Below are 17,900 nucleotides of genomic sequence, written 5' to 3' on the forward strand. Positions count from 1 at the left end.
TTCTCACTTGGTGTATCCCAACATAAGCATAACATAACAAGCCTGTGAAAATTTGAGCTAAATTGGTCATCGAAGTTGCGAAAAAATGATGAGAGAAAAGAACACCCTTGTTGGACGACATTGTGTGCTTTCAGAAAGGAGTAAAAGACTTATGGCTAGAAGTCTTTTATTACTTTAGTGAGAAATAACCTCTTTCTAAGCTACTTCAGAGGGAGCCGTTTCTCACAATGTTTATACAACAGCTCTTCAATGCTCGTTACCAAGTCAGTTTTTAAGTTAATATTAATGTTTTGAGTAATAGTTACCAAACATGTACCTTCCCTCTAAGATGAACAACTGAAGTTTGGAAACTGTAGGAAAATATCACACCAAAAAGGTCAATACTAAATTAAAGAGGCATTGAGTATTAAAAATGGTATGCTATATTCAGGCAAGAGCAAGGATAGCTCAAGGATAGCATGATGGCTTAAAATATTGCTATGCCACCGTGGCCGTTCGTCCTTCTTGTGACAACAGAACCATTAATTTTGTTTCTATTATTTCATTTTTTGTTTACGGCAAAACACTGAAGTATTTACTTAACTGCAGAAAACAAAATAATTAAGTGGGTCAATACTAAATTAACGAGGCATTGGATTTCAGTAATTTGGTTTGCTGTGTTCAGGCATAGAAAATATTGATATCCTAAGACTGATTTAGCTAAGCCTGGTTTAATTTGAACACAAAATAAGCTGTTCGTCCTTCTTGCGACAAAAAGGCCAACGAATCTTTTGTCTATTCTTTCATTTTTGTTTATATAGAACACTGAAGTATGGAAACTGTGGGAAAGTATGCCATAAAATTAGTCATTACTAAATTAAAGAGCAGTGAACAGTAAATTTCGTTTGCTGTATTGGGGCAAAGCAGCGTAGCATATGCATAGAAAAACAATTATTACCATAATAAGACTGCTTCAATTTAAAGGCAGTGGACACTATTGGTAATTACTCAAAGTAATTGTTGGCATAAAACCTTACTTGGTAACGAGCAATGGGGAGCTGTGTTGATAATATAAAACATTGTGAGAAATGGCTCCTTTTGAAGTGACGTAGTTTTCGAGAGAGAAGTAATTTTCAACGAGTTTGATTTCGAGACCTCACAACTAGATTTTGCGGACATGTAATCAAGCATCTGAAAGCAAACAACTTTGTTTGACAAGGGTGTTTTTTCTTTCATTATTATCTCGCAACTTGACGGCCAATTGAGCTCTAATTTTCACAGGTTTGTTATTTTATGCATATGTTGAGATACACCAAGTGAGAAGACTGGTCTTTGACAATTATCAATAATGTCCAGTGTCTTTAAGTCTGGTTGAACACAAAACAGATTAATCTGTTTCGTATTCTAGTTGTTCCCCGTTTTTAAAGTTGTTTGTATAGGTGTTTTTTTTTCGGCAAAACACTGAAGTTTGGTAACTGTTTTACCGATATAGGAAAACAAACGCAAGTCAGATGCAATGAACAGTTGTTTTGTTTATGCTGTTTTCGGGAAAGGGTAAGGTAGCGTAGAATGGCTTAGAAAATATTACAATTGGCATACAGTTAAGCCTAGTTTAATTTGAACGCTAAATAATCTGTTCGTCCTTGTTGCGACAACCGAGAAGTAACCCTATTCTACAACGAATTTGACACACAATTAATGACCATTTGCAGGGTAACACACTGTGTTAAACAGAATATCATCAACTTCATAATTTCGAACTCGTTTTTTTTCCATTGATCTGAATAACTATTTGATTGTCCATCCGCGATATATAAGACAAACTATTACTCCCATCGACCTATATTATATTTTTTAAAACATCATAAAGTAAAAATTATGAATATTGGTGAAGATTGTGAAATGGTGAACAAAAGACCGATGGTTAAAGGCACTAGACACTATTGGTAATTACTAAAAATAAATTATATAAAATGGTAACGAGCATTGGTAATATGTTGATAGTAAAAAAACATTGTGAGAAACGGCTCCATCTGAAGTAACGTAGTTTTTGTGAGAGAAGTAAATTCCTCACCAAGATGTAATTCGGAATTACATCTTGGTGAGGAATTTACTTCTATCGAGACTTCAGCTAAGGTCTCGAGTTCAAACATCTGAAAGCACACAACTTGTGAGACAAGGGTTTTTTCCCTTCTCTTCTCTCGCAAGGTTTTTTATCTGATGCATGTTGAGATACACCAAGTCAGACTGGTCTTTGACAATACCAAACGTGCCCAATACCTTTAAAAGCCTGGTCGAAAGTATACAGCAAAGGTTGACAAAAAGTGTAAGTTACATTTAAAAACCCCATTAACACACCCAAGCTTTAAAGTGGTAAGAAATAATTTGTATTTTGGAAATTCTTTAACTCGCAGAGGGTTTCAATTCACATTATCTTAGAGTTTCAAGACTCAAATCACAACAATTTTACAGGAGGATCCTCTCACAATGTCACATGAACATCTACGAAGTCTAATTTAATGCTTGTAATGATTCTATAAAATTACTTGCATGATATGTTCATACGCTTTTTAAAATTGCCACTTGACTTTTTTTTATTACTGCGTTATACTCTAAACTAGAACATTTAAATTTAAATATTGGAAAAAAGTAATGTCCTTGCAAGTGTACTGACCTTTAACTGTCCGAATTTCTTGATACACCGAATGTCTTGATACACTTATTTTCTTCTACAAGTTTACGTTCTTCTTATATACAAGATTATGTAACATGTAACCTAAACATCTTCCAGATTGAAGAAGTAACAGTTCTCCATCACCTCCATGTCTCCTCGGGTCTCAGCCTCATTTCGTGTCGCCCCATTCAGCTCACAATCCCTCCTCCTGCCACCTTGCTTCAGATTGAAGGAGCGACATCTGGGGTGTGATCGGCAAGCCTTCCCGCACGACACGATGCTCTTACCCGGTAGCTCCTCCATGACGTGACGGACCATGCACCGGGTGGAGAGGCGGCCATCCTTGTCGGTGTCCAAGCTGAAAACCTGGGTATCTCCATTTTCGACAGCTTGAAGCTCACATATGGCGTATTTCGTTCGAGAAGTGCAGTCATAACTGCCCCATTTACCATCAAATGCCGCCCAAAGTAAACCACAGTCTGAGCCCGGCTGAGGTTCATTATCATCCCAGTTTTCAAAAGCTCTCATACTGTTCCCTTTCTGTGGGCAGTTTCGCCATTCCCCTGCCTCTTTGTAGCAACCAAACCACAGACTCTTCTCGTCAGGGTTGTTCTTCTTAAATGTCTCCCAAATAAAGTCCTGTTCGGACATAGTGGTTGGGACAGCAAGTGTTGCTCCCAAGTCTTCACAAGTGCGATTTGCTTGGTACCAATCCATCTTAATGTCCGTTTTAATGAAGTAACATGACTCGCCGTATCGGTGCCAATCAGGAGGGCAGATTTCGGCAAACAGACCTCCACCAATGCACAAAACAAGGAGCATATATTCAAAAATAATCATGGCTGCACTAATTTGTCTCGCATACTGCTTGGTGATATCTTATGGTCCTACCTTCTCTTTAAGGTTTATTACACAAAATGAATTTAATAGTTTTCTTACATCACGAGACTGCCTTCCACCATGCTTCCGTTGCATACGCATCCCCTTGGCAACAAGTTTGGTCGCAATGATCTCAACAAAAGACTATTTTAATTGTTAACCAGCAACACAGAACGCCCATTTCACATGCTCTAATTGAGCCCACGAAAAAAATCAACATCGGCGGTATAGTGTCTTTAATGAAGGTTAACAAATCGCAACCTCTTTTCCATGGCTGTGAGAATCCCCGGGTAATTATTTTTTTAGTGCAGGACTAGAGTACACTGCTCGACCATCATGGAGAAGACGGAACGACACACGGGGACAAGGTTGGTTAGCCAAATCAACTATGAAAAATAACAGTATTCGGACACCTAGCTTGCATGGAGGAGGCAGTACACTAATTATTATCATGCTTTGCCTGTCTTCAAGGTTCGCCCAGTTTTTGCACGGTGATGGGGTTTCGGCTTTCGAAAGTCTGTTTTGGGGGTCTCACCGTCTGCTAACTATGTTGACTACACATTATCCGTACACACCACTTTCACAATAATTGTGCAACTCAATTGCGAATTTCCTCAAACACCTTTGTCTACAGTGATATCTGTTATCCCCTCCCCCGGGGGATAACACACGAATATGGTGCTATCCTCTGCCCCCTAATCTTCCTTACCGTACAGCCACTGAACACTTTCGGTAAACAGTGTCCAAAGGTCCACACTTCGTGCATCACAACTTATAATATAAAATATCAAACCTGTGAAAATTTAGACACAATCGGTCATCGGAGTCGGGAGAAAATACGAGTGTTTAAAATAAATCCGTGATTCTCGAGATCGATAATTGATAATGATTGTTTTAATGTTTTCTCAAAAAGTAAAGCAATTCATGGAATAATATTTCAAGAGCAGTCTTTCACCATTACCTTCTGTAAACCATGTATTAAGTTAATTGTAAATATTTTTTTCTGTCTCGAAAGTGTATAATGGCTTTAAGCCATTCAAGCCCCGATTTGGTTACAGATGGTTAATACAGCATGGGTTACAGAGATTTGAACTGAGAGTTCGAAAAAACACTGCTTGATTATGAGAAAGGGTCATTTAATAGTGACCTAGTTGCAGTGCGGCCGTTGTCTCATGCAATAATGTCCTCTCTGCAATACTATCCGGAGGACATTATTGCATATGCAACAATTTCCGCCGGATGGTTTTGCATATGCAATCATGTCCGCCCGGACGCTGATGCACAATGCAAGTGTGTCCGCCCGGACACATTTGCATATGCAAATGTGTCCGCTCCGTACAAAACCGTCCTTACAGTAAATTAAACGCCCTTGGTCGACGGAACACGTTCGCCATTGTTTTACAAGCTAAGTGCTTGTCATGAATGACATGGGAAATGTTCGGCCGTTGGATCGCTGCAATCATAAAATACGTGAATATTTCTGCTGCATAAGAGGTTCAGTGCATGCACGGCTCGCTTACGCGCACATAATTATAAATGTACAGTCATGTACATGTCCGCCGGACGGTTTTTGTGTGCAAAAGTGTCCGGAGCGGACAGTATTGCATGGCGGACACAATTGCATCTAACGGAGGCTGGTCATCTCGCCACCTAGCAAGCTCGCCACCAACACAGTCGCCCCTGCAAAGTCGCCCCCTAACCGGCTCGCCCCGGGTCGTTACAAAAAGTCGCCCCATGTCGCCGCCTAGCAAAGTCGCTAGGACTGGGCCTTGCGTTTTCTTGATCTTATATTTTCAAAATAAAAACAATCTTATTTTTGTGCCCTTTAAGTAAAAAAACAAACAAAAACAAAAACATACGTGGTGATAATTATCGGTAATGTTGGTTTTATTTTGGGAAACCACTGCAATGAAAAAGTTGAAATCTTTTTCAGAATTTTTAAAATAATACCCAAGGAAAGTCAACAAACCTAAATAAACCACTGGTTAAAAGACTACTTTGTGATCAATATTCATTTTTTCCGAAATACGGCGATGCCATTGGATAAAAAACCTAACCATTTTGACGTCAACAAAAGCGGTGACACCCCGCCACCACACCGCACCGCTAGCTAGGATTTAGCAGTGCGCATGCGCGAGTTGAGCAGCGCCATTACAATTAAGAGGATCGGTGACGTAGTTCTTCATTTCACCAAGAAAAGGTAAATCTTTCTTTGTTTTAATTTCTTCCTTTCGAAATGCATGTTTCAAATGCATTTCCATAAAACCGCTGGTAATTCGTGCATGGTAATATTTGGTTATTTAGCCCTTAAAACACATGTACAAAATCCGCTCTATTTCCTTCTGACTCCGTGCCCAAAACACACTGTCATGAATGCGTGTTCTGTTCACTGTGTGTCACTCACTGTGGTGGTGCCACAGGACCTGCCTTACCGCATGGTATTCAGTAAAGAGACAAGACAAAGAGAAAGTGGGAGTCCTTTAGGGATAACTCTCCGTATGGCGCCACCACTTTTTCACTCATTTTTACAAAAAGGGATATATCAATCAGGTAAATTAGATACTATATTATTTTATTTCGAATGAAAAAGTGGTGGCGCCATACGGAAACTTTTCCGGCTATTTGCATGATAGTGCGTTTGTTCTGTTCTATGTGTCATCGAACCAAAAAATTGCAGCAAATTTGAACGCACAATCTGCTGATGAACGTACAAAACTGCAAGCGTCATGTGCGCCATGTTTAAAAGGCGCGTATATTTTTTTAGTACGTCAATCAAGTCGAACTTACAGTTTTCGTAGCGCGGATGTCGGGAATGGGCAGTCGCGTACGAAAGCGCACATGCCGAATTCCAAAAAATGGATAACTTTCCGTATGGCGCCACCACTTTTTCACTCATTTTTACAAAAAGGGATATCTCATTGAGGTAAATAAGATACTATATTATTTCATATCGAATGAAAAAGTGGTGGCGCCATACGGAAACTTTTCCCAAAAAATTGCGGCAACGTGTGTTCTCTTAAAATTAAAATCGTTCCGTAGTCACGCAACACATCAGACATGTCTACGCTCAGGGTGGCTTCAAAACGCGGAGCAAGTTAGCGCTCTAGTCAATATATATAGCTCTATGGTCTGCACCTGCTAGTTTCCACCTCAGCCAATGTGCGAGTAATAATAATAATAATATAGAGGAGGTTTCTGCACAGTATAGGAAGATGAGATGATTGATGATGATCTGAATAAATAATTAGTACCGCTTCTTACGTGGCCCTATGTCTATCTACTCCATGCCAGGAGGTGAAATCGTTTTTTTTAATAGAAACATCGTTTTTATGCGGATATCCTTGCCCCTATTTGTGTCACCTACCGTAGCGGGCACATTGGCCTGAAGAGCACATTCACTCGAATGTGGCGTTAGTCTTGGTGTATCTCTAGCAAAATCATCATCTGCCCAATGGTTGTATATATATCTGCCATCTCACATCTGGCGTTTATTGAGTCTCGTCTATAAATCTCGCATTAGGTTTTTCATACACGAATTGGGTTTTTCCATATTTTTTTTACGCGCAGAATGGTTAAGTCCAACTCTGTCACGGCTCAGCGGGTCATCAAGTATTCGGGTTGGGATTATTCCACTCATAGAGGGCGATCTGAGTGGTGATCGGTGATCTCTGTGGCGCTGAGCCAATAGAGGGGGTTTCGTGATAGTCGAGTATTGCTCAGCATGCCTAGTCTGTTTAAAAAAATGTACTTGTCGTACAGTTGGAGATCGTGTGTACCGTACCATTCAGCCGTCAAAGTGTCTGACGGGTCAAGTTGATATGACCTGTGGAATCGTCAAGTACAAATTGTTTGAACTCCCATTCTTACTCGTGACCATGTGCATCGTTAAACTTAATTTAACATCGGAGGTTGAAATAGGGCCTTCTGGCTCTCTGGTTCATTACAGAAAATGATATGAACCACATCTAGCCCTTTTAATGGAAGTTCTTATACTTTATTTGCAGATGTGGTTGAAGATGCATTCAAGATGTTTCAAGACTCAAGGTTGGATCTTCACATCAAGCTTGCAAGAAGAAGATTGGAATCAGGTCAGTGCAGATCACATCCAGAAATGGATCCAGTTGTATCAATGAAACATTAATTCTGTAAATCTGTACTCTTTAGTAAACAATCACAGTGCTAACTGTTGCTTCAGTAAATTCCAGTAATGATTGATGTAAAATTACAAATTCCTATGTTATGACAATCAGGGTTAAAATTGTGTAAATGGTTCTGCAGAACTCATGCAGCATCAACTTGTAAGTTCACTCAATATGAATGGCCTATTTTTGTTGTTAATGTATATCCACACATTATGTTTTTCGAATGGACCATGCAATACTACATATAAAATAGTATCAAAAAATCATTGAGGTCTTTAAAAATCTACACTTAGTATTGATATATCCAAATCATTTAATTTACTTCATACAATGGCTTTTGTGGAAATTGATTTAGTCAGAGAATAGACTCTGAATTGTAGAATCATTTAACTACAAAAGTTCTTGCCTTCAGCTCGTACATTCAATAAACAATTAGTCATTTATACACCTTCTTATGTGCTACTCAGAACTATAAGGTCGCTAATGGCTTTTTTATATTTCTAATGATCTCCAGATCTCCATGATCTCCAGATCATTAGGTGAAAAATGCATACAAATTTGAAAAAAGTAGATAAAAATCAACAAATTAAAAGTTTACTTTGAAATGATAGTTTCTGTTTTCCAAACAATTTTGAAGAACACTATTGATTAATAAACCCCATTTACTAGAAGCTCAACAATACTGGTTTAATTAAATTGGTGATGTGGTTCTCTTTGAGGCCAAGTTGTGGGTGGAGAATCTTGGTGAGATGTTGGCCTTGTTGTAGGTTGTTGAAACCCTGGGCGCCACGATGGGACGGAGGGGAACATCGGGATTGTGAACTTGGGTTGATCGAAGACACAAGGGCAGGTAGATGCAGAGGTCTTTTGATGGCAGTACCTGGGTGAGCTGATGGCCTTAGACTGATGGAGAGATCGGAGCTTGTTGCTGATCTTGCATTTAATGGCCAAGATGTGTTTTTTTTGGTAGGCGTCTGTAAGTGTCAGTCGACAGAATTTTAGTCACCTTGTGGTCATACTTTAGTGGTAGTTATGTCCACAGTGGTGTGTCGGCTGGCATGAAGTGGATGGATTGGTCTTTAGGTAGGGCTTAGATGGCAGCATTCTATTGCTTGCATTTGAATGGTCTTGGTAGGTTAGTGTTCTTGAGGATTAGCAGGATCTGGATATGGACTTGAGTTAGGTTTAGGGTAGAGTTATGGTTGAGTTAAGGTTAGGGTTTGTGGTCGAGTCCACATCTGACTTATAACCTCAAGGAGACTGCGATTCTGTCGACCAACACTTACATACATTTACCAAGAAACTCCATTCTGGCCATTGAACACAAGATCAGCAACAAGCTCCGGTCTCTCCATCAGTCTCGTCTCAAGCCATCAGCACACCCAGGCCATCTCAAGACCTCTGCATCCACCTGCCCTTGTTTCTACGGTCAACCCAAGATTTACAATCCCAATATTCCCCTCCATCCCATCGTGGCGCCCAGGGTTAAAACATTCTACAACATGGCCAGACATCTCACCAAGATTCTCCACCCACTACTTGGCCTCAAACAGACCACATCACCAGTTTAAGCCAGTTCGTCAACATCATAAATGACATTCACCTTGGTCAAACCGACATTCTTGAGAGTTTTGACAAAGTCTCTCTCTTCACCAACATACCGTAGAAAGAAGTATGTCTCATCGTCAAATAATGCCTACAAGTTAATCCCTCCATATGACAGCCCCACAAGCCTCACTATTCAACAAGTCATCTATTTTCTCATTACCTGCGTATTTTCAGGGACTAGTTCTATGATACAAGTTTCTAGTAGGCTTCATTATGGTCTTCCTTGCACACACTTAAATACCTCAATGAATTCTGATACTATTTTATTGGTAGTAATTGCATTGTTTATTCTTAAACATGATATGAGTTATTTGTAACCTATACAAATAGGGCATTCACCACCTTGAATGGACTTTTCACAGGACTCAGGAAAGTACTGAGTAAACAGTGTTAACACACATTGGTGTAAGGGTTAAACCAAAATTATCAATCTTTATCCTGGATGCAAATTTAACATCTTTTAAAATAGGAATGGTAGTTTTACATGGATCATTACTAAATTTTACCAAAGCAACAGCTGTCACTGCAGTGCTCAGAACTATTATACAGTCTTTGTTGCAATTTGTATGGGTCTCATAAAAATGCTTTGCATATTGTTTAGCTCCTGGTAATTGTATATGAAATAAATTAAATAAATTTGATTTCTCAATAATAAGTGTACATGTAGATTCCGCGAACGGCCACAAATCCCTGGCAGCCAAAAATGTATGTTTGGAGAAACCATTTTTAAAGTTTAGAAGTTAATTTTGAAATTACTGGCTTGTACATGGAGACTATTCACGGTTTAATTTTTTGAAATTTTACACTGGCAGCTACTTGGTCCTGTTACCGTAAACGTTAATATTCAAAAGTAACTTTTATCATCATGTTGTTGATTTGTTGAGGAACATTACATAATTGGTATGAACAACACTTGTCGAAGATCACAGATTTACATCAAACTTAACTAGGTTTATTGATGATTGACACTGACAGTAGAAAACATCCCTTTGAATGTTTCTGTCTGAAATGTCATATTTTATGAGAAGTTTATAAAACTAATTTCCCGTATTGAGTTTGTTGCAGTGTGAGCGAAAGTGTGTTAAAAATTTTCACTATTTTCTCGTGACCCAGGTGGCTGTTCGGTATTAAGCCTATACAGGTTTGTTTATGCACATTGTAAATGGTGGATTAATGTGCTTACACTGCCAGGATTGCCAGCAACTGTATTGTTAGCAAAAGCCAATAATGTAATGTTGCTTTAAACATAACTTTTACATTGTATTATTTTGTGTATAGTGTGATGAATTGGTTATAAGGCTAGTTATTAAGTTGTTTGCTTGTGGGACAGCCGTGTATTGGACCATGGTCCCTCTGTAATTTTCCTGAAATATAAAGAGAGTTTTATCAAAGGGTGTATAGAGGCACTGGACAATATTGGTAATTGACCTACTTTGTAACCAGCAATAGAGAGCTGTTGATTGTATGAAACATTGTGAGAAATGGCTTCCCCTGAAGTAACATATAGTTTGTTTAGAAAGAGGTGATTTCTCATTCAAACAATAAAATATATCAGCTTATATGCATCTTAAAGCACACACATTTATGCAACAAGGGTGTTTCGATGACCAATTGAGTTCAAATTTTCACAGGTTTGTTTTTTGATGTATGCATTAGGATACACCAAGTGAGAATACTGGTCTTTGTCGGTTACCAAGCATGTCAAGTACCATTAAATGCTTTATACAGCGTGTATGATTCCTTGAGTTTATTATAATTTTGAGTAGGAGTCTTGATCCACTTTATAAAACAGTATTCACATCTCTGGCAAAAATGATGGCATTCTTTATAGTTCAATGTCTGATCATCTTGCAATATTTGCAGTACAATGAAGGGAATATTTAACATTCATTCAATAAGCACATTCTGTTTCAACTTTGATCTTGCATTGCGTCTCTATTGCTGTTCGCTATTTTAATTTCAGTTTAAGTTTCACATAGTTTATATTTTATTTTATCTATCATAATAGTGTGATTGCAGAAAACAAATCACATACGTTTTGTGAAGTGTGTCTACTCCTGTTTAAACCCTGGGCGACTTGTGTGACTAGGGTCGACACTATTGATTGCTAATTAAACGTATACATTATTCCCATTTTTGCTTGTGATTTATGTATCTAGTAACTTTAAATGAATGTGTCATACAATGTAGTTACAATTCAGCTGTAATCTTGTGAAAACTTTACCTCTGATCTATATTGATCCATCTATCTATCTATCTTTCTTTCTTTCTTTGAACCTGTTGATCAATGGAGCCGAACAGCCAGCCACAGCGCTTTTCTCGAAATAGATAATAGTTTAAAACTGACATTGGCTCTAACGCCCGCGCTTAACTGGAAGGAAAGGTCAAATGGGGTCACACTCTGTGTAGCTTTTGTTTAAAAGTATGCAAAGCCCATGCAATGATTTATAGATTGTACAAATCCATTGTGTGGTTTATGTGTTATGTTTTTTTAAAGTTTTTTTTATACTTTAATTTAATGTATTGCAGTACATAATGTAGGATTTAAATTGACCAAAACATGGGGACAAAAAATCACCCAAAATATTCAACATGGTGTTGGAAGAGGTTTTCAAGAACACTTTACTGGATGAGAAGGAAGGGGTACATTATCGATGGGGAAATGTTATTAGATCTTTGCTTTGTAGATGATGGCTCTATCACCTCTTCTGCTATATGACTTAGAAGTGCAAATAAATGAGGTAAACAGCAAAAATAAAGACAATGATTTGAAGATGCACAAGGAAAGGTTCATGACCAACTTCAATACAGATGACTCAACACTGGTGACGGACCAAGGGATCGCCCGGGTCAATGAATATAAATACTGTACCAAACAGTAAAACTGAACGACGTCACAAAAGATGAAGCATCAACCAGGATTAAGACAGGATGGAGCTCTCCTTTGGACGACACAGAGGAATATTTTGTGATAGGAACATACCTACATGGTATATGGTATTGAGGAGAAAAATAATAGGATCATGGAGCAGAAATATGGACAGACAACAACAAAACTGATAGAACATAAACTTTGCACACCAACAAAAGCAATGGAGAGATGAGTGCTACATTTCTTAATATAGAGACAGGATTAAATGCACAGAAACAAGAGAGAACAGAGGAATATATGAAAAAGCCTATATGGAGATGGGATGGACACTTTACCCTTAGAACTGACAATAATTATATGGACAACAAGAATCATGGATTGGCAACCAAGGACAGGGAAGGGGAAAAGAGGTAGACAGAGAAGAAGATCACCATGGAGAGATGACATCATGCAGGAGCAACATGAACCAGAACTGCAAGTAATAGAAATGAATGGCATTTACAAGAGGAGGGACATACACTGGATGCGTACACAGCCTAAGTGATGATCTTTACAAGTATGGAATCGATCAAATGGAACTGGAACTGTTCGAATGACTGTTTTAGTTAACTGCTACGGGCTTACAGTGGACCAAATTGTTCTGGCTGGTGGACTCCAAGAGTGGATAATGGAATGAAGACCTGTGTGGATAATGCTAATTGCGTGCAGGCTTCCAGTGTACAGTGTGGGCGAGGGTGCTTTCTGCATTTCTGGTGACTTAAACATCATGGAAGATGATGGTATTGCTCTCCTTTAGTTCCATGGTCAATTTGATGAGTGCATGCTGTTTGTTCAGGTGTTGGAGGAACTGATGATCAAGTGTTGTCTTGACAAAACTGACATGAATGTTGAACTTGTGTTGGTGATATGGTGCTGTGTGAGGCCAATTGGGTGGAGGATCTTGGTGAGATGTCTGGCCATGTTGTAGGTTGGTGAACCCCTGGACACCACTATGTCGTGGAGGGGAGCATCGAGATCGTGTATCTTGGGTTGTCTGAGGAAACGACGGCAGGGAATTCAGAGAGCTCTAGAATGCAAATTAAAATTTCGCTAAATTGGTGTGCTAATGGCTTGAAACAAATGGAGCTGCTATTTGATCTTGCATTCAATATCCAGAATGGGGTTTCTTGTTGGTGTCTGTCCCTAACACAACTCTAACCCTCATCCAAACCCTCATCCTAACCCTAACCCTAGTTCTACCCGGGAGTTCTATCACTCTAACCCTTAATGTAACCCTAACCCCCTCACTCATGACCATCACTTACCGACACAAATGACTAGGCCTACAACCGACCCTTACAGACACTAACCTTCACTTAGACACCATCTGACACTTACAGTACCAAAGAAACCCCATACCAGATATTAAATGAAAGATCACATACCAGTTCCGGTCTCAAGCCATAGTGTTCGGTGCAGCGCAATGTGGCAGCTTTTGCTATTGCTCTACTGCAAATGTCTCTGTCTTCTCATGTTTTCGTGCTACATTGGTTGTCTGCGTATGTGCATCATGTCGCTTTCAAGGTGTTTGAAGTTTGATTCGCCTGGAGAGTTGTGCCATCCCTCGTGTGGACAGGCGGGTCATTGATGTTGCAAGGTTGTAAGCGATCACCGATTCTTCAACAAAAGAACTGGGTACAGATGCTGATTGCTGATGCCAAGATCAGGAGAGCATACTACTCTGACAAATTCTGCAGTGCCAATCCCAAGGACATTGTGCATCCTCTGACAAATTCTGCAGTGCCAATCCCAAGGACATTGTGCATCCTCTGACAAATTCTGCAGTGCCAATCCCAAGGAAATTTAGCATCCTCTGACAAATTCTGCAGTGCCACTCCCAAGGACATTGTGCATACTACTCTGACAAATTCTGCAGTGCCAATCCGAAGGACACGGTGCTTACGCAAATTCTCCAGTGCCAATCACAAAGGACATTGTGCATGTGTCTCTGACAAATTCTGCAGTGCCAATCCCAAGGACACTGAGCTTACGCAAACTCTCCAGTGCCAATCTCAAGGACACTGTGTGCACACTGCTCTGACAAATTCTCTGGTGCCAATCCCAAGGACCTTGTGCACACTCTACTTTGACAATGTCTGCAGTGCCAATCCAAGGACATTGTGCTTACGCAAATTCTCTAGTGCCAATCCCAAGGACACTGTGCAGACTACTCAGACAAATTCTCCAGTGCCAATCCCAAGGAAATTGTAAACCACAATTTAATATGGTCTATTGACTAACTGTGAATAACTCACTGGAGGTATTCTACTTTGAAAGCTGGAGATATTCTACTTTGAAAGCTGGAGATATTCTACTTTGAAAACTCATCCCCAGCAGACAAAGATGCCCAAAGACGACCTTTTTTGATCAATTGATGGAGGATACTGGATGCAGGTGCGAAAATCAACAGAGAAAGATGTAAGAAACATGTCAAAGAAAGCCGAGCACGCCCGACCTGAAGAAGATGATGAATATCTGTACCTACTGTAAAGCTAATGTCATGAAATAATAGTTAAATGTATAATTAGCTTAAACTAATTAGTTAATTTGCTTAATATTGACATAAAAAATGTTTTGATGAGAACCTTATCATCTTTTTGGGGACGTTAAATCAATGCAAGCACATTGAGATAGGTATTGTGAAATGCGCGCTATAAAAGTTTTATTATTAATTTTATTTATTTAATATTACAAAAATCTGGAGAGCCATAAAAGTCCCAAATGGAAGCACCACATGTTTTATTGAATAGGTTCGCTGTGCTCCTTTTCTATTTCCTCTTCTACTTCCCCTTCTCTCTTTTCAAGGAACACCATGCCAGTTTAGTTTTAGCTTTTGTTTAGTGTACTGTATATATTAGGAGGCGCCTGGACTCCGGAATGGTCGACACTTCATTGATGTCAGTTGGAGTATATACACACAGATCTCCTGCTGGCGGGAACGGCGTATCCCCACACTGCGGTATGGGTACTGGCCTGGTGTTCTACAATACTCTTTCTGTTGTGTTCCTCAAACCTCTTACACGTAGGTTATATTTTGTCCAGACTATTCCAACAAAGAATGCCACAGTGGACAGTACCATTTGTGGACTTGTATAAAGATTTTAGTAGTACTGCTGGTTAAGTGGGAATGATGTTTGAGGTTAGTGTAAAACAAGGTTGAAACAGACATGTAAAACATTATCCTTACACTTTTTTGTAAATTAAGATAAATGTCAGTAGATTTGACAATTTTAAGTTTCCAATGAGGCCTAGAGTGTTTAAAGCCATTGGACACTTTAGGAAGAGAAAAAAAGTTCACATATTTACAAATAACTTACAGGGTTTACAGGAGGTAATGGTGAAAGACTTCTCCTGAAATATTACTCCATGAAATGCTTTACTTTTTGAGAAAACATTAAAACAATATATCAAATATCGATATCGAGATTTACGGATTTTTGTCATTGATTATGTTTCAGTTAAATGGTTTTCTCAATAATAAGTGTACATTCATAAGATTACTGATATGCAAACATATTCATATGCTGGTCAGCATTCATTTGGTGTATGATCTTCAAAGAGAACAACATGCGGACCAAGAGAGGCCATCAGCAAAGCTCGATACTACACATGCGTACCAAGAGAGGCCATTAGCAAAGCTCGATACTACAGAGTCTGTAGCACATTCAATACATCTTCCGTCTCTTTCAACTCGGGAGAACTGGCATCTTCATCAAAAGACAGCCATCATCTCACATTATCGTTACCATTGTGATTCTAAAGTAAACTCATCTTGCTATTGATTAGATTGTCTATCATAGCTTTTAAAGATTATGTCTTTATAGTATAGTGTGACGACTTTTTCAATGTTTCCGGCCTAATTGTAAAGGCACTGGACACATTTGTTAATTGTCAAAGACCAGTATTCTCACTTGGTGTATCCCACAACACATGTATGCTTAAAATAACAATCAGTGAAACTTTGGGCTCAATCGGTCATCAAAGATACATAAGAAAATAATGGAGCCATTCCCCACAATGTTTGTTACTATCAACAGTTATCCATTGCACATTAACAAGTCAGTTTTTATGCTAACAATTGTTTTGAGTAATTACCAATAGTGTCCAGTGCCTTTAAGGCTCTTGTTTGTAGTTCTGTTTATTGCTACAGTTTAAACTCTGTTTTGTTTAAAGTTGTCACTCGGTAATTTTGTCTAATCAAGGGAGGTTTACAATACAGAGGACAATCATAATGTAGATATCCTACCACCACTTTTCCATTCATTATGAAATAATTTTAAATTGAATTTACTCAAATGAGATAGTCCTTGAGTAAGTTAAAAAAAGTGGTGGCAGGATATGGAAATTATTGCATATCAGTGTACAGTGTATGTTTCCTTATTTTTATCTAATTTTGTGTACTTTGTCAAACATTATCTATCCAGTACAGTGCCAGTTTGCTCAGTTCACAATTAAATTATTTTAACTGGAAAGTGTTTTGGTAATTGAAAGATAACATGTTTTAAGCTGTGTTTTGTTGGACATCATGTCTCTTTTTTTTGCAGTTGAGTGTAGACACACAAAAATAATCTACACTTTCATCAATAAAGTTTATTTCATTTGAAATTAAAGAGCGTCGAATTCAAGTTCTGGTGGTTAATCACCGGAGTGTGGGTTCGAATCTGGTCATGGCACTTGTGTTTATGGGGTATAAATGGGTACCTGTGAGGTTAGGGGTTGAAAAACCAAGCACCATACTGCAGCTCAGGGCTGTATGTTCACGGGGAGCTGAGAAGGATTACAGGAATTATATTGGTCCAATGTTGAGGTCACTTATGCAAAGCGCATTGATACAGTTATTGGAAAATGCGCTAAACACTAAAAACTAGTTTGTATTAAAGGAACAGACTGAGCAAACTTGTACTGGCTAATACAAAATATAGATTGATTTGAGAACATTTTTTGATGAATTGTAAAGGCACTTGGACACTTTTGGTAAGTTAAAAAATAGTATTGTCATTTGGTGTACGGTATATCTCAAAATATACCCAAAATAACAAAAGGGAAAATTTTGGCTCAATTGGTCATCGAAGCTGCAAGAAAATAATGGAGCCGTTTCTCCCAATGTTTTTTTAACTACCAACAGGGAAAACAAGTCAGTTTTTATGCTAACAATTATTTTGATTAATTACCAATAATATGCAGTGCCTTTAAGGTTTCTGTTTAGGGTTCTGTATTGGTACAGTTTACTCTGTTAAAACTTGTCACACTTTAATTTTGTTTAATCAAAGGGAATTTAAAAATATAGAGGATAACGCCCATATCCTATCACCACTTTTTCATTTATAATCAGAGATAACTTTGTATTGAATTTACTCAAATGAGATACTCCTTGAGGTACACATTTAAGTGATAAAGTGGTGGCAGGATATGGAAATCTTTCCAAGATAACAGTGTACAGTGTATGTTTCCTTGCATGTAATTGCGTCTAATTTTGTGTACTTTGTCAAGCATTATCTGTCCAGTACAATGCAAGTTTGCTCAGCTCACAATTAGATTATTTCAAATCAAAATGATTTGGTACATCGAAAGATAACTATTTTAAGCTGTGTCTTGTTGGACAATGATCATATTTATTTTATCTTTTAATTTGGGATGACAGCTATTTTCAAGTTGAAATATTCACTTTAGTCTGTAACGAATTGACAGTTGAGTTTAGATTAAATAA

At 38.4% G+C, this 17,900-nt stretch overlaps 1 long non-coding RNA gene across 1 annotated transcript in view; it reads left to right on the forward strand.

Annotated features, from left to right (window-relative positions):
* Positions 1 to 5,647: 5,647 nt before the first annotated feature.
* Positions 5,648 to 17,900, forward strand: part of LOC117289484 — a 30,241-nt gene continuing 17,988 nt past the window's right edge. Inside the window, exons 1-2 of the long non-coding RNA XR_004518946.1 lie at positions 5,648 to 5,732; positions 7,537 to 7,620. This is a non-coding gene — a long non-coding RNA (uncharacterized LOC117289484). The remainder of the gene's footprint in view (positions 5,733 to 7,536; positions 7,621 to 17,900) is intronic.

The sequence above is a fragment of the Asterias rubens genome, chromosome 4 (genome assembly GCF_902459465.1).
Source record: "Asterias rubens chromosome 4, eAstRub1.3, whole genome shotgun sequence".
In the NCBI taxonomy this organism is placed as follows: Eukaryota; Metazoa; Echinodermata; class Asteroidea; order Forcipulatida; family Asteriidae; genus Asterias; species Asterias rubens.